Source organism: Sus scrofa, chromosome 14 (assembly GCF_000003025.6).
Source record: "Sus scrofa isolate TJ Tabasco breed Duroc chromosome 14, Sscrofa11.1, whole genome shotgun sequence".
NCBI classification, from domain to species: domain Eukaryota; kingdom Metazoa; phylum Chordata; class Mammalia; order Artiodactyla; family Suidae; genus Sus; species Sus scrofa.
Window position 1 is genome coordinate 56,195,733 of NC_010456.5, and position 16,513 is coordinate 56,212,245.

Here is a 16,513-nt window from a genome sequence, read left to right on the forward strand (position 1 = left end):
AGGGGTAACTCAGGCTTCAGTGTGGGAGGGGAATTGGAAGAGAAGGGTGGTTGCAAGGTCTAGAGGCTGGTGTGTAGACGAGGGGTTAGAAGTGAGGGCCGTCCAGTGGGTAAAATGGACAGGGCTTGTGGGGACTTGAGGGCAGATGAAAACCTGGGTAGAAGGAGTGAAGGTTTGAGGCTGGAAGGGACTGTGTTCCAAAGAGGTACACAGTGGTGCCCAATAACTGCTCATCGTCCCTGCTGAGGCTGGCTTTAGGTGGAGCGGTGTTCTCATGGGCCTTGTGCCGACCTGCTGCTCTTCTGGAAGCCTCATGGCCATTGCTCCCCAGGACCATGAACCTGTTAGACGGGCCACTAATTTGGCTTTCACAGGCCCGAGTTTTGTCCTTTCGCTTCTTTCTGAAAATGGCCATTTAACCATTAGCCCCAGAGGGACGAGACTCTCCTTCTGCTTTGAGCAGCATTGTCTGGAAGGACCCCAGTGGTATGGGTGCCCATGACATCACCCTGTCCTGATGTCCTGACCGGTCCCCTGTTGCTTCCAGGCCTGCTGGTGCTCTTCTCCCCTGGGGTAGAGGTGCCACCCTTGCTGCTCCTGTTCAGCTGATGACAACGAGCTCCCCCAAGAAGTCAAGCACCGCAGGTGGGCTCTACTGCCCACATTCAAGAGTGGCTGAGCAGACAGCTCTTGTGAAGGGTGCAAGGAGCAGGTGTGTCTCCTTGTCACTGGGTCCCCATCCTTAGAGGCTGTTGAAGGAAGTACATCAGGGAAGCAGGCAGAGCTTTGCTCGGCCCCAGAGGCCCTGCCATTCTGCCGTGTGCAGCCCCAGAACCTTCAGCCCCTGCAAAGCTGCCCTTATGCTGTCCTTTCTTCACAGGCAAGCCCTCCCAATGGACTTTTGCTCCTTGCTGTTCAGGGATGGTCACTATCTTGCGTAGGTTCATTTGCATTTCAGCTTGATGTTATCCGTGGAATAAGAGGCTGGCTTCTCTTTAAAAGAGTTTCAAGTCAGCTGGTGCGAGGGACTGTAGGCTTGTGTCCCCCAAAATCACATACTGAAACCCTAACCCCCAATAAGATGGTATCGGGAAGTGGAGCTTTGGGGAGGTGACTTCATCATGTGGCTGGAGTGCCCAGCATGGGATTAGCATCCTTATAAGAAGGGTTCTTACCTCACCGGAGCAGCCTTTCACTCCGCAGCATAAAGGCACAGGGAGAAGGCAGCCGTCTGCGAGCCAGGAAGGGAGCCCTTTCCAGGTCCAGACCATGCTGGCAACTTGGTCATGGACTTCCAGCCTCCAGTACTGTGAGAAATAAATACCTGTTGTGTAAGCCCCTCGGCCATGCTGACTGAGACAGGTGGGCAGGCATTTTGAGCCAGAGGAGGGCTTTGCTGTTGCCATTAACCTCAGGCACACACAGGCTTATCCTTGTCTCAGAAAGTACATCATGTGAGTTTGCTGACTGCCTTAACGAAGTGCTGCGGTGGACAGAGGGTTGGGGGTTCTACAACAGAAACGAATTTTCTCATAGCTCAGGAGGCCAGAAGCCTGAGGTCAAGGTGTGGGGGTTGGTTTCTTTTGGGGCCTCCATCCCTGGCTTGTCCCTCTGTGGTGCCTGTGTCCTGATCGCCTCTTCTTATAAGGACACTGCCCAGAACACATCAGGGACCTTATTTTCACTTCATTATGTCTTTCAAGACTGCAGCGCCAAAGACAGTCATATTCTGAGGTGCCCAGGGCTAGGATTTCAACACATGACGTTTGAGGGAAGATGTCTTAGCCCCAAACAATTTCCTTAAATGCTGAACGGAGAGATGGAGGCACAGGGCTTGCTATCTAAGAAGCTTGTAAACAAAGTTTGTCGGATTGAAAGCATGAGAATAAGGAATGGTGGTAGATTGGGCAAGGGGTGTGTTCGCGTGTGTAAGTTTGCGTGTGTGTGTAGGGGGCTTCTCTCCTAACCAATAAGGTAGAATTAACTTCACGCCCAGCATGTGGGAGACTCCCCTGAGGTCTGTTTGGAAACATTTTATTTTTATTTTCCCCCCTTTTTACTATTTTTTATTGAATTTTAATTTGATTTTATTATTTTTTTGGCTGCACCTGAGGTATTTGGAAGTTCCCCGGCCAGGCATTGAATCTGAGCCACAGTTGTGACCTATGTCGTGGTCACAGCTGAATTCTTAACCCTCTGTGCTGGCCTGGGGATTGAACCTGCCCCTTGTGGGGAAGATGGGAAAAATGCAGATCCTTAACCCTCTGTGCCACAGTGGGAAATCCTTTAATTTTTATTTTATATTTGAATATGGTTGATTTACCAAGTTGCATTAGTTTCAAGTGTATAGCAAAGTCAATCAGTTATACATATACATATATCCATTTTTTTTCCAGATAGGTTATTACGGAATATTAAGTGGCGTTCCCTGTACTATATAGTAGGTCTTTGTTGATTATTTTATACATAGTGGTGTGTATCTGTTCATCCCAAACTCCTAGTTTATCCCTCCCTTTATCTTTCCCCTTTAGTCACCATTGGTTGGTTTTTTTTTTTTTTTTTTTTTTTTTAATTTGCTTTTTAGGGCTGCATTAGCAGCATATGGAAGTTCCTGGGCTAGGGGTCGAATTGGAGCTATAGCTGCCAGCCACAGCCACTGCTGCGAGCAGCAGCTTCGACCTATACCACAGCTCACCGCAATGAGCAAGGCCAGGGATTGAACTTGCATCCTCATGGATACTAGCCGGGTTCATTTTCCACAGTGCCACAACGGGAACTCCCTGGTTGGTTTTTGAAATCTGTGAGTCTGTTTCTGTTTTGTAAAGAAGTTCATTTGTATCATTTTTTAAAAGATTCTACAGATGAGTAATATCATATGATGTTTGTCACATGCTTACTATTTCCTTTTAAAATAATTGCTGAGAATATTAGTAACAAAATAGGGTAAAATCTAATGTGATCAATTTAATTTTTAGTACACCCATCACAAATGATTATTTATGTATATATGTATGTATGTATGTTTGCTTTTTAGGGCCACACCTGTAGCATACAGAAGTTCCCAGGCTAGGGGTCTAATCAGAGCTGTAGCCACCGGCCTAAGCCAGAGCCACAGCAACGTGGAATCCGAGCCATATCTGCGACCTACACCACAGCTCACAGCAACGCTGGATCTTTATCCCACTGAGTGAGGCCAGGGATGGAATCCGCGTCTTCATGGATACTAGTCGGATATGTTTCCTCTGAGCCACGACAGGAACTCCCCATTAGTATTATTTTTAAGCTGTATCAGTTGAATAAGAAATTAGAGGAATAGTATATCAGGGCTGCAATCAAATAGACTTTGGAATAGCCCTTTTTTGGAGTTGGTTATAACAAATAGATCTCCCCTGAAAAAATGTATTTTGAAATTCAAGTTAGTCATTAGTGGATTCATTTTCCTGCAATTCATATAAAATAATCAATGGGCATTATACAAAATGATTTCTTTGATCTCCCCAAAAGCTTGTTTTTCCTTATAGATATGTATTGAGCACCAACTATGTGCTAAGTACTTGGTCTTAACCCCAAGACCTCGTGGGGAAGACAGGCATGTAAGCTGGTGACATGACCCACTGTGACATGGGCTATGGCCATGGCCAGTCCAGGACATGGCGAGAATGCAAAGGTGTCTGGCCCCTTCTCTCAGCAGGGGGAGGTCAGTGGAGCCCTGATGGAGAAGGACAGGTGGGGCTGGAGGGCAATTCGGGAGGGGTATGGTTTGCAGGGAGGAGGCTGAGGAGAAGGCAGGAGGGGTGGGCTGGGCTGGCCATGGGTCCAGTATTTGTATTTATTTCCATTTTTATTTCTTTTTTTCTTTTTACAGCTGCACCTGTGGCATACAGAAGTTCCCGGGCTAAGGGTTGAAATGGAGCTGTAGCCGCTGTCCTACACCACAGCGACCTACACCACAGCTCATAGCAATGCCAGATCCTTAACCCACTGAGAGAGGACAGGGGTTGAACCCACATCCTCATGGATAAGGGTCGTATTCGTTTCCGCTGAGCCACAACAGGAACTCCTGAAGTGGCTTCTAAAGAGCCAGGTGGAGGCGGTGGTGTGAGGGGGTCCCGAAGCTTTGGGCATCATCACTGGGACCAAGCACATCTCCCCAGAGGGACAGAGGGATGGCAACAGAATCCCTGAGAGGCCAGCACTAAGGTTTCCGATGGGAGTTCCAGGAAGGATTTCTTGATGTAAGGATACTGTTAAGTGTGAAAGTTTGGTGTGGGTAGAAATAAAAATCCCTTCCTGCTGTTGCCTACTGGCTTTCAGAAGTGAGGGAGAAGGAGAGGGGAATGGGGTGGCAGAGGGGAGGGGAAGTGATGGAGAAGGGTGGGGGAGGAGGAAAAAGGAGGAGGGGAGAGGAAGTGGGAGGGGGGGGAGGGGGAAGGGGAGGGGAAGAGAGAGGGGAGAGAGTGGCACAGAGGGAAAGAGGGTGCAGTGGGGAATGAGAGGGCCAGAGCTGGGGTTCTGTCCAGGGCAGGTAATTCCAGAGAATGGTTGCGGAGGAGAGAGCAGGGTGTCTGGGGTCAGAGGCTTCTGCAAATTTGACCCTGCACCCGGATCCAGCGGGTGGCCACAAGTCAGTCTGCCTGATTTAACAGCAGCCTCCCTCTGTGGCTGCAGCCTCTGGGCCACCCCTCCTGCCCTTTTGCTGCAAGGCCCCAAAGAGCCCTCTGGCCTTGGCCGTTTCCACAGAAGAACAGAGGCCAGGGCTGGTGCGAACCCTGGGACAATAGGCGCAAAGGCTGTGTTTGCATCTCTGCCTTCTTCCTCTAAGGAGATTCAGAACAAACCTCCTCACTTGTTTGGGGGTCACGCAGCACGATGAAGGCTGAAACTTCACTAGTCACTAATGGGTTCCAGTGACTTCAGCAACCCAAGAAAGGAGACTTTTCTGGTCTCCTGGCTGGGGAGGGCGGTGAGCCCTGAAATAGCAATGACACTTAGGGTGGGGGCTGCAGGAGCACTGGGCCTTGGAGGGAAGCTGGCTCCAGGCATGTCCGGGGACGGGTGGTGTGGGAGCTGCTGTGGGGCCTCCTGACCAGCCTTTCTGCCCAGAGCTTCGAAGGATTCCCCATGGGGGCTGCCATACCCTGCTGTACCTCTTAGGGGCCCTGGGCTCACCAGCTCTGTGTGGCTTTGCCAGCCTGACTGACTTTCCTTCCTGACCTTCCCCGATGCAGCCAAAGTAATCACTTTCCCTCCCCACCGCGTGCCCTGCGTGAGGCATTTGTCCCTGATATTCCGCTGACATCTTCCTCTTCTCTCCATCTCATTCCCATCACTCCCTGCAGCCCAGCTGAATATTCCTTTCTCTTTGGGGACCCCGCTCCCTGTCACATGCCCAGGATGCATCCAGCTCTGCCCCCTTGGGGTGCCCCCCCAAGGCCATCGCTCTCTTTTCTAGCTCATTAATCATCTTTGCGGCTTTTCTCAGGAATTTTCTCTGAGTTGTTCGCTGGTTTCCTGGACAGAGGAGCACAGCCCAGCTGCTACTTTCCCAGGCATCGGACAGAAGAGGCCTCTTCTCTCTGGTCACAAAATAGCCCCTCTCGGCCAAAGCACGTCCTCGGGTGACTGCAGCTGGGGCTGAGCGGAAACACTCCCGGCTTCCGGGGAACTCTGTATAAGCTGTGTCTGTTTGGGACCCTTTCCAAGTAAAGGGTTGATTTTTTTTTTTTTTTTTTTTTTTTTTTTTTTTTAGTATTAAAAGGGCTGCATTATGCAAAAGAGGTCTCTCACCTTATAAAGCGGGCCTGGGACAGGGACAGAGGAAACAGTGTTGAGAAGAGGCCAAGGGCATTCAAAGGGATGCTGCTTGTTCTGCTGGAGCGATGTGGGGAGCAAGCTGACCTGTTCCAAGGCAGGTCCCCCGGGCAGATCTGAGGGGCCGGGGCAGTGGGGCATGGGGTGTAAGTACACAGGGCCTCCCTCATGGGACGAGTGGACGCAGTGGTTGGGGCTATTTATCCTTGGAGCAGGACAATGGTACAATAAAATAATCAGGGCCCTAGAGTCAGCGTAAGTGGTGTTTTCCCTCACCAGCTGTGAGATCCTGGCAATCCTTTAAGTTCTTTGAACCTTAACGACTTACCAGTAAAAAATGGGATAATGATGATGGCGATGGTGGCGTCCACTCCCATCTGTCCCTGGCTTGGGGTGGGTCTCCAGGGTGCCTGTCTGACCCCCAAGAACAGGAGTGAGGACACCTCCTCCCACCCTTGCTTGGGGGTCCCCAGTCCTGATAGGGCTAGAGTAGGCATAGGTGGTTGTAGAAGTCCCAATACAGGATCATAGATAATGAGGGAAACCTGGGGGATGTTGGGAGACCACTATAAGTTCAAGAAAGTCTTCAGAATAAGACAGGCTTGCTTAACTAGTGGAGGTGCAAGAGGAGAATTGCCTCAGGTCCTTGCATGGGGGATGGGATGAGGCCGGCACTGAGATTCAGACCAAAGGCAAGAGTTTGAAGACTGCCTTTCAGCTGATTTGAATACACACCTTACTGAATACAAAGGAGGAGCTACTACTCCTAGAAAGGGGAGTTCCCGTCATGGCTCAGTGGTTAACGAATCCGACTAGGAAACATGAGGTTGCGGATTCGAGCCCTGCCCTTGCTCAGTGGGTTAAGGATCCGGCGTCTCTGTGAGCTGTGGTGTAGGTCGCAGATGTGGCTCAGATCCTGCGTTGCTGTGGCTGTGGTGTAGGCCGGAGGCTACAGCTCCGATTACACCTCTAGCCTGGGAACCTCCATATGCCACAGGAGCAGCCCCAGAAAAGGCAAAAAGACAAAAGAAAAGAAAGGAAGAAGTCAGGCCTTTCTAACTCCCACATCTCTTGGATGATAAAACTGTGGCCCACCAGATCCTCTGACAGAGCTTCCTTGCCTGCCCACTTGCATCTATCACAAGCGTCCTATCCTAATAAATCTGTGTCGTGGCTCAGAGGAAATGCATCCAACTAGGAACCATGAGGTGTAGGATGCAGGTGCAGCGCAGATCCTGTGTTGCTGTGGCTGGGGTGCAGGCTGGCAGCTGTAGCTCCAATTAGACCCTTAACCTGTGAATCTCCATATACTGTGGGTTCGGCCCTAAAAAGATAAAAAAAAAAAAAAAAAAAAAAACCCAAACAAAAACATGTTTCTTGCCTACACCACAGGTCATGGCAATGCTGGATCCTTAACCCACTGAGTGAGGCCAGGGATCCAACCCACTTCCTCATGGATACTCGTTGGTTTCTTAACTCTCAGAGCCACAACAGGAACTCCTGCAGACAATTTTTTATGGCACTGTTTGCAATGGAATTTGATTTACAGGATGGAAAAAAGACTCCTATTAATATCTGCTCCTATTCATATCTGTCTTGAATTCATCTCTATTTTTCCCCTCTCTATGATTTTTAAACACTTGCCTGCAAAGTCTGACTCTGGTATCACAACCAGCCACTTTGGAGCCAGGTTCAACTGGCTTCTCTCAAATATGCCCTTTCTTTTGGATAGTTTGCTCCTCCCTGGACGTTATGGGCTCAGTGTCTAGACTGGGGATTCCTGGTGGCTTTTCCCCACCACATACTCCACGTCTCCCCCGTCCCCCAGGGCCAGTTCTCACAGCCTTTCCTTGGATAAATACGCTGTCTCTACAGCGGACTCTTTATCCTCTCGGCGTCCAAGGAAACTGATTCATCGCACTGAGGTTTCTGTCTGGGAACTGCTTCCCAGACGACCCAAGCCGTGTCCTGGCCTGTGTGTGGGGTCTGGGTTTGGGTCTGGTGCTTCTCTTCCTTTGTTCTGTTTCATCCCGTCTCCCTCTGGGATGCGGTCCCTGCCTCTCTTTCCATCCCATCGTTTCCCACAACTCCGAGACCAGCCTCAGGTGTCCTCCTGGAGAAACCCTCGCTGGTCAGCGCCATGGGAAGCTTCTCACATCCAGGGCTAGGTGTTCAGGCACATGGCAGCCTTCTGTGAGTGAAGTGTGCTGAAGCCAAAGGGTAACTCTTTAGGCATAAACATGAATAAACCAGGGGCAGCTGGATTTCCAGTCCTTTGGTTTCCTGTCTCAAGTTAGTGTTGTTCAACCATCTTGGTGGCATTTTTTTAGAGGCTTTGATGGTGGAAGGAAAAGCATGTCTTTCCATTTAGGAAAATAACTCCTCAGTTCAGTCTGGAATTAATTTTTTTCTGCCCAATTCTTTTCAGCCAAATGGCATTGTGAAGAAGCCCCTGCGAGCTTGTTTAATAACCCTTCTGCTTTGTTTGTTTGTTTTTTCCCATTGTTCAGAGGAGTGTTTCATTCCTTTAAGGAGTTTGGACAAGAATTTTCAGAGGATTAACAGGGACCAGGTTGTAAATTGGAGATGGACCATCCATCACGGAGGAGAGGCTGTTGACAGATTTAGAAGCCTTGCTGTGACAGGGGAGACACTGTGCATTCCGTCCAGTGGAATCAGGGTCTTCTATCCAATGAAGACTTCTTGATAGATGGTGGAGCAGCTGAGAATTCAGACGGCTAGGGGTAGAGGGAGGCGGAGCAAGATATTCACAGGTCAACAGAGGAACATTGAGGAGACAATTCTTTCAACAGGCAGCTGGGAGAAGGCTTGGGGAGAAGAGCCTGCCAGTGTGGCTCCACAGCCTCAAAATTATTATTCTTTTTTTATTTTTAGGGCCACAGGTGCGACACATGGACGTTTCCAGGCTTACCTCACTGAGCAGGCCAGGGATCCAACCTTCCTCCCCACCCACTCCTAACCCACTGAGCCACAGCGGGAACTCCTTCCTCATTGATTTTATCCAGTCTCCTGACTCCAAATAGCTTCTCTATGCTAATGCTTTCTAAATATATGTTTCTAACCCAGACCTCAGTTCTGAATTCCGGATTCTTTATACAGCTGCTTGCTCAGATCTCCACATGGATGATTCATAATGTATTCATAACATATATATCGACATAACATACAATAAGCATAAGTAACATTTATTAATAATATATTATTTAATACAACATATATAGTAAACATAATATAAATATTTAGTAATAACATATAATAAACATTATACACCTTCTATAAATAACATATTTACTGGTAACATACTCATCACATATTTAGTATGCTAATTTTTTTTTTTTTTGTCTTTTTAGGGCCGCATCCACAGCTATGAAGGTTCCCAGGCTAGGGGTTCAATCCAAGCGTCAGCCACCGGCCTACACCACAGCCACAGCCACGCTGGATCCGAGCTGCATCTGCAACCTACACCACAGCTCACGGCAGTGCCAGATCCTTAACCCACTGAGCAAGGCCAGGGATCAAACCTTCAACCTCATGGTTCCTAGTTGGATTCGTTCACCACTGAGCCACGACAGGAACTCTCCATATTTAGTATGTTATATGTACAAACTATTAGCTTGTTTACTGCTCCAAACCTCCTCCTCCCACAGTCTCCTCAGCATCATCAAATGGCAACGCCATCCTTCCAGTGGGTCAGGTCATCCTCCACTCTGTTCTATCCTTCACCTTCCTGTCTGATCCATCACTAAATCCTGGTGGTTCTACTTCCTATCTGTTCTCCCTGCTTCCATCCTCACCTTCTTTCCATCTAGGCGCCTGGTTCAAGGTGTGGCTGTTGAAAATTCTGATGACAATCTGATTTTCTGTCCCTTATTAGTAGCTTGCTCTTTTTGCCCAGAGGTCCAAGGGATTTCTCATATTTTTTTGTCTTTAAACTTTTTTTTTTTTAAATTATAGTTGATTTACAATGTTCTGTCAATTTCTGCTGTATGTGACTCAGTGACCCAGTCATACGGGATTTTACATATTTATATTTTTAAGTCTAGAAACTTTATCAGAATATATTTTGGTATTGCTTGTCCTGGGTTGATTTTCACTTTAATTTCTATTTTTATTTTTTTTCCTTTTAAGGCTGCACCTGTGGCATACAGAAGTTCCCAGGCTAGGGGTCAAGTTGGAGCTGCTGCTGCTGGCCTAAACCACAGTCATAGCAATGCAGGATCTGAGCCACATCAGCAACCTACACCACAGTTCACTGCAACACTGGATTCCCAACCCACTGAGCGAGGCCAGGGATCGAACCCACATCCTCATAGATTCTAGTTGGGTTCTTAACCTGCTGAGCCACAACAGAAACTCCTAATTTCAAATTTTTGATATTTATTTCAGAAAAGTTTTCTTGACTTACAATTTTTAGTTTTGGTTCTGCTCCTTGCTTGGGCAGTCTGATTTAGGGATTCCCATTATACAATGTAGGATCTTCTTTGTCTACTTTCTATATTTGTTACTTTCTCTAAAATCCCTTTTCATTATTATTTTTTTTTTTGCTCTTTTAGGGCTGTACCTGTGGCATATGAAGGTTCACAGGCTAAGGGTTTAATTGAAGCTACAGCCACAGCCATAGCAACACCAGATCTGAGCCTTATCTGTAAACTACACCACAGCTCACAGCAATGCCAGCTCCCCAAGCCACTGAGTGAGGCCAGGGATTGAACCCGAATCCTCATGGATAGTAGTCAGATTCGTTTCCACTGTGCCACAATGGGAACTCCTCTTTTCATTCTTTCTTCACGGCTTTTGATTTAAATTTTTTCCTTTACATTTTGTTTCTCTTAAGGCATGACCTGCTGGATGCATGTACTCTTTACAAAATAATCTGTTTCTTCTCACAACACTTCTGACCACATGTGTGAGTTTTCCACACCAAACAATTCTCCAGTTCTCTCTGGACATCAATCAAGTGTCTTGCAATTTAATTCCTTCCGACACTAACCACCTGGAGTTAGTACGGATCCCACAGGTTAAGGGCTTAGTCCCACAAGACTGCTTCCCACTTCAGATGTCAATCACAAGTAGTGGGTCCCGCCCACCCACCCTTCTGTCTGATTTGGCGACAAGGTGGGGATTTGCATGAGCCTCTCCTCATATTTAACGTTTGTTGTAATGGTTTGTGGAACCAAGGGAGACACTGAACAGCCAGGTGAAGGGTGCACAGGACAAGGTCTGGAAAGGTCTCAAGCACAGGAGCCTGTCTTTGAGAAGTTTGCAGTGCACCACTCTCTCCGTACACGGATGTTTTCAATAACCTGGAAGCTCTTTTTTTTTTTTTTTTAATGTTTTATTTATTTATTTTGGCCACACATGCAACACATCGAAGTTCCCAGGCCAGGGATGGAACCCAAGCTACAGCAGTGATAATGTCAGATCCTCAACTGGCTGTACCACCAGGGTACTCCAACCCAGAGCTCTTTGAACACTTTGGTTTAGGTTTTTATGGAGGTTCCAGTGCATAAGCAGAAGCAATGAAATCATCAGCTGTTGGTGATTCACTCAGCCCCCAGTCCTTCTCCCCTCCCAGGAAGTTGAGGAGTGGGGTTGAAAATTTCAACTCTCTTACCCTATGGTTGTTTCCTCTGGCTGCCAGCCCCCAGCCTGAAGTTATCTGAAGTCCTCCAGGAGTCACCTCATTAGCATAAATTTGAGTATGGTTGAAAGGGTCTTGAGATGAATGACATTCCCTCTCACCCCTGTCACTCAGGAAATTACAAAGGTTTTAGAAGCTCTGTGCCAAGAAGAAGATGAAGACCAAACAAATATAATTATATCACAACGTCATTACACTTGTCTTCTAAATTTAATCTAATTTCTTTCTTTCTTCTTCTGCTTCTTTTTTTTTTTGGGGGGGCCACACCTGTGGCATGTGAAAGTTCCCGGACTAGGGATCAAACTGGTGCCATAGCAGTGACTCAGACCACAGCAGCGACAACACCGGATCTATAACCACTAGGTCATCAGGAAACTCCTCTTTTAGCTTTTTGGGAAATAAGTTGTAGATTCCACCCGTTTTGTGGATGTGTCTCTCTGGCATGTCTAATAATCTAATAAGGGTATGATTCTGTAGCTGTTACCATTTTTCCTAAATAACTTTTATGTTTTTTTTTTTTGTTTGTCATTGTTGAACATCTGTATATGAAATCATTTTTTTCTGACTCTCTGGTTGACATATTCCACTTGGCTTCTCTCACTTCATTGCTCTAAATTTTCCTCTTCTGCTGTCTGCCTGTAGTGCTCAAGAATATGTTGGCTGGGCGTTCCCATCGTGGCTCAGTGGTAACCAACCTGACTAGTATCCATGAGGACGTGAGTTCAATCCCTGGCCTCACTCAGTAGGTTAAGTATCCAGTGTTGCCATGAGCTGTGGTGTAATTTTAGACAGACCTCAGACCTGGTGTGGCTGTGGCTGTGGCTGTGGCTGGCAGCTGCAGCTCTTATTTGACTCCTAGCCTGGGAACTTTCATATGTGGCAGGTTCGGCCCCAAAAAAGGAAAAAAAAAAAGAATATGTTGGCTTACTTTCTGGGGTGCCCCTCACCCTTTTTAAATAGCCTTTTCACTTGTCCCCTTTGTCCCAGACACCTCTAGCCCTTTCAGACCTTTATCCCTTGGGCTCACCCATTTCTTGAGTGGGGAAAACCCTTCCAGTTTTAGCCTCTGTTCTCAGATTGGCTCTCTCAGCTTCCCATTAAGCGTCTGCTGGGTATTTTGGGATTTCCAGCTTTGTTAGATCCCTTCTTCTCTCTGTTGCCTCTCGTGCAGATGAAAACCCTACTCAGGTCTTGCAGCTGTGGTAGTTTGTCCTTACCCACTTATATTTTGGGGATCATGGGTTAGTTTGAGGGTACACATTATCCATGAGTTTTTGTTTTTGCTATTTTGTACTACTTTTACTATCTTTTTCATGGCAGAATTTAGGAAGATTCAAAAACTATGCTATGTTGGAGTTCCCTGGGTGGTGCAGAGCGTTAAGGATCTGGCATTATCACCACTGTGGTTTGGGTCACTGCTACGGCATGGGTTTGATCCCTGGCCTAGGAACTTCCACATGCCACAGGTGCAGCCAAAAAAAAAAAAAAAAAAAAAAAAAAAAGATGCCCTTCTTCAGCCTCTGTTCAATACACTATTCAGAAGGTAATATGAAGGTATATATCAGAACGTGTCACTATGTTCTTTGATAAAAATGTTTTGGGAGGGAGTTCCTGTTGTGGCGCAGTGGTTAATGAATCCGACTAGGAACCATGAGATTGTGGGTTCGATCCCTGCCCTTGCTCAGTGGGTTAAAGATCTGGCGTTGCCCTGAGCTGTGGTGTAGGTTGCAGACGCGGCTCGGATCCCGCGTTGCTGTGGCTCTGGCATAGGCTGGTGGCTACAGCTCAGATAAGACCCCTAGCCTGGAAACCTCCATATACCTTGGGAGCGGCCCTAGAAAAGGCAAAAAGACAAAAAAAAAAAAAAAAAAAAAATGCTCCTGGGAGTTCCTGTTGTGGCTCAGCCTGTTGTGGCTCAGCGGGTTTAGAACCTGACTTGTATCCATGAGGATGCGGGTTTGATCCCTGGCCTCCCTCAGTGGGTTAAGGATCTGACATTGCTGCAAGCTGTGGCATTGTTTGCAGACAAGGATTGGATCCGGTGTTGCTGTGGCTGTGGTGTAGGCTGGCAGTTGTAGTTCCTATTCGACACCTAGCCTGGGAACTTCCATATGCCGCAGGTTGCAGCTGTTTAAAAAAAAAAAAAAGCTTCTGTTTCTTTCTATGTCTTTAGAGGAAAAGGCTAAGTCCGTATATGACTTATAAGGTGCTATGGAGTCTGATTTTTCTCTACCTCCCTGTTACCTCTCTGAACTCATCTCACATTACTCACTTCCTTGCTTATTAAACTACAGCCACACTCGCCTCCTTACTATTTCTTATGTTTGTCAGGAAGGGCTCTGCTTTGGGGTCTTTATTCTTGGTGTTCCCATTGGTCTTTTTTCTTCCTTGGCATATGGAAGTTCTCGGGCCAGGGACTGAATCGGGCAATGCTGGATCCTTTAACCCACTGTGCCAGGCCAGGGATTGAACCCGTGTCTCCTCAGCAACCCGAGCTATGGTAGTTGGATTCTTAACCCACTGTGAAATAGTGGGAACTTTATTCAATGTCACCGTCTCTCATTGAAATCTCTCCTGGTCGGAGAGATTATCCTATCTAAAATTCCAGTCCCTGGAGTTCCTGCTGTGGTGTGGAGGGTCAGTGCTCCAGCTTGTCTCTGTGGAGGTGCCAGTTCCATCCCCGGCCCTGCACGGAGGGTTAAGGATCCAGTGTTGCAGCCGCTGTGGCGTAGGTCACAGCTCCGGCTCAGATTTGATCCCTGGCTTGGGAAATTCCACAAGCTGCTGGGGGACCAAAAAAGAAAAAAAAATTGTAACCCCTCCCAATATTGCTTATTCCCCTTCACCTTTTCTACTTTATTTTTTTCTTAACACCTGTTTTTTTGTTTGTTTTTCTTTTTGTTTTTTGTTTTTTTTTTTTTGTTTTTTTGCTTTTTAGGGCCACACTCTAGGCATATGGAGGTTCCCAGACTAGGGGTCAAATTGGAGCTACAGCTGCCATCCTATGCCACAGCCACAGCAATGTGGGATCCAAGCTACATCTGCGACCTACACCACAGCTCACGGCAACGCTGGATCCTTAACCCACTAAGCGAGGCCAGGGATCGAAACTGCGTCCTTATGGGTGCTAGTCAGATTCGTTTCTGCTGTGCCATGATGGAACTCTTTTTCTTAACACTTATCACCACATATTTTATTTATTAATTTACCTATTCATTTTAAAAATGTCAACTAGAATGTAAATTCTGTGGAGGTAGATATTTCTGCTCAAAACTAAATTTTTGCAGAACGAGTGACTATATTTCAAAAATCCCTCTGTGGAGAAAGGCAATGTGTAGGGTGACAGAATTCAAAGGGAGAGACAGATGAGAAGGATATTACTGTGATCCAGGCAAGAGAATGTAGTGGAATTGGGGATAAATAGCTGAATTTGTGATCTGTATTTTTCCCTTTTTTGGCTGCACCCATGGAAGTTTCCAGGCCAGGGACTAAATGCAAGCCACAGGTGCAACCTACGGCAATGCCGTAGCTTTGGCAATGGTGGATCCTCTATACCACTGTGCTGGGCTGGGGATCGAATCTTCACTTTCACAGCAACCCAAGCTGCTGCTGTGAGATTCTTAACCCACTGCACCACAGCGGGAGCTCTCCATGATCTACTTTAAATGTTGAACAAGCCTACTTGCTAACTATCAGCTTAGGTTGGTAGGTGCTATTTAATTGTTTGATTGATGAACTATTATAACATGTGTACATGAAAATGACTTCATGACAGGCCGATCACAGCTCCTGGTCCCAATAAATTCTCAGTTAGTATTTCACTGAATAATCTGCCAGGTGTAGCTAGGGGAAATTCAAGGTTACCCAAGGGAGAAGATTTGTTGGAGGTAGTGGATGAGAAGGGTGTGTCAGTAAAATTTGCTGCATAATAGATTGGCCTAAGGCTCAGTGACTTCACACAGCAGAGATTTATTATTTTTCCTGATTTTAGGGGTGAGGGAGGCAGTTTCTCTGCTGATTTTGCCTGGGCTCACTCATGTGGCTTCATTCAGCCAAAGGCTAAAAGGTCACTTCAGGAGGGTCACATGTCTGGCAGCTGGTGCTGGCAGGCAAGTTGGGGACCTCACTTCTCCCATGGCCTGTCCTTTTTAGCAGGCTAGACCAGCTTCCTTCCATAGGGGTCCCAAGGCCATGGCAGCATTTCAAGAGGGCAAATGAGGAAGCTGAAATGGCTAGCCATGTAAGTCACACACTGTTACTTCTGCTAAATTCTATTGGCTAAAGCAAGTCACAGATTCAAGGGAGAAGGGAAACAGACTTTAACTTTTTTTTTTTTTTTTTTTTGGTCATAGCATGCATTAGCTTGATGTGGAATCTCAGTTCTCAGACCAGGAATTGAACCTGGGCCACAGTGGTGAAAACGCTGAATCCTAACTATTAGACCACCAGGGAACTCCCCAGACTAACTCTTGATGGGAGAGCAGCTAAGTCATTGTCAAGGGGGCATGCTTGCCAAGATAGGAAGAAATTTGTGGTCATATTTTGCCATCTTCCACAGGAAGAAACCAACATTCATTGAGTGTTACCTATGTCCCAGGCACTGCCTAAGTATGACACACACACGATGCTGCTTAATCCTCACACGAGCCTGGGAGGAAGGCCACTGGAAAAATGGAGTCCCCATGACAATATACACCCTCCCCAAGGACCCAGGACCAGGGAGAAGAGGCTGGCATGCAAGTTGAGATTCGCCTGACCCTAAAAGCCTTGCCTGTGCCCTCTTCCTCTTTAATGCTGATTCTGTTGTGCATCTGCAGTGTATAGAAGAGGACTTCAGGTGGCTCTGCCAAACAGTTTTATTTATTCATTCATTTATTTTTATCTTTTTAGGGCCATACCCACAGCATATGGAAGTTCCCAGGCTAGTGGTCAAATCTGAGCTGCAGCTTCCAGCCTACAACACAGCCACAGCAACTCAGGATCCAAGCTGCGTCTGCAACCTAAACCACAGCTCATGGCAACACCAGATCCTTAACCCAC